The sequence below is a fragment of the Microtus ochrogaster genome, chromosome 19 (assembly GCF_000317375.1).
Source record: "Microtus ochrogaster isolate Prairie Vole_2 chromosome 19, MicOch1.0, whole genome shotgun sequence".
Lineage (NCBI taxonomy): Eukaryota > Metazoa > Chordata > Mammalia > Rodentia > Cricetidae > Microtus > Microtus ochrogaster.
In genome coordinates, this window is record NC_022021.1 from 265,927 (window position 1) to 267,530 (window position 1,604).

A 1,604-nucleotide genomic window follows, 5' to 3' on the forward strand; every position below is an offset into this window, starting at 1 on the left:
CCCTCCCTCCTTTTTATCATTACTCTTCATCCAAAAGAACTCATCTTTCGAAACTGAATATATATATATATTCAGTGACCTTCCTCCCTCTATCTCGCAAGTGCTGGAATTACAGGTATATGGTGCTGGTGATGGAACCCAGTGCTTTTACGTACTTGGCATGATCTCCACCAACTGGGAGCCACATCCCCAGTCCCTGCTTCTCTATTCTTAATTCTTTTGAAGATAAAATCAGAAATGTATTTTTTTAGTATATATGGTAATTCTGTATTTGAGAATTTTAAGAAAAAAAAGAAAAAAGTTTTCCACAGTGGTTACATCCTTTTCTTTTGTCACCAGTACTGTTCTAAGGTGAATTTCTCCCTATCGTTACCACTATCTGTTTCCCCTCTCTCTTCCCGTTTTCACTCCCTCCTGCCTTTCTTTCTCTTTTCCACTCCCTGACCCCTTGTTATAAGTGCTTATTCTCCAGCTGCAGTGTGTCCCACTCTTTTTCAGTAGTGATCCACACCTTTAATCCCAGAGCAGGTGGGTCTCTGAGTCTACAGATACACACCTTTAATCCCAGAGCAGGTGGGTCTCTGAGTCTACAGAGCGAGTTCCAGGACAGCCAGGGCTACACAGAGAAACTCTATCTCCAAGAAAAAAAAGAAGGAAAAGAACAATAGCCATTCTAATGTGAGCAGGTGTGAATTAGAGTACAGTCTGCTTCCTTGTTTCTGGCCTCACATTCCAACTCTGTAGCTTTAAAGTTTCCTGTTCTTGTTCATTTCATCATCACTTAGCTGGTTTATTGAGCATAATATCTGAATCAGGACTTAAAATACTTTCTGAGTCATTCGAAACAGAATCAGGAGTTTGCTAAGGTAGTGATGATAGAAAAACAATTCAAAAAATATGCTACTTCTGGTTAAGAAATTATACAATTCTTGAATCTGTAAAGATACATTTGTTAGTAGAAAGGAAAACTTACCTGTAACTTACTTAGGATTAATAATAGCATTTTAAATGTCTAAAAGTAAATGAGTTAGTAGAATTCTTGAAATTAACTGAATAATACTCAAAGTTCAAAGTAAGTATACTGAATGCAACTTTTAGTATATGCCAAGAAAATAGCAAAGAGACATTAGTCTTGTGAAAGGACAACTGGTTATTACTGCACAGAGTTTGATCTGTATCTCCCTGCCACCACTACTACCAGCACTTTGCTAGTGAAATTAACTTTCAATAATCAGGCTTTAGGATATGTCTTTGAATAATACAGAGTATCTTCTTCAGTGGCACTGTCCTTCCCCTGTTCTGGCAATCAAAGTTAGGGTCTTGTAGACATGGACTCTGGATTATAATGAGCCTGTCATGATAAAATTTTCACAGTTGAACAGGGAACTGGCTGTTTGTATTTCCTTTAGGCTGGAAAGATGACTCATCTGTTAAGGATTCTTGATGCCCAATCATGAGGACCATAGTACAAATCCTATCTTCTGTGTCCAGCAAACATCTGTAACTCTAGCTCAGAGGGATCCAACACCTTTCACTGGCCTCTTCAGGCTCACAGATGTGATCATCTGTAGTGACTCCTACATATATAAATAAAATAAAATAAA

General features: G+C 38.0%; 1 protein-coding gene across 5 annotated transcripts in view; it reads left to right on the top strand.

Annotated features, from left to right (window-relative positions):
- The window catches only part of Bdp1 (B double prime 1, subunit of RNA polymerase III transcription initiation factor IIIB), a 92,682-nt gene that overhangs the window by 55,780 nt on the left and 35,298 nt on the right, over positions 1–1,604 (top strand). The window lies entirely within an intron of this gene.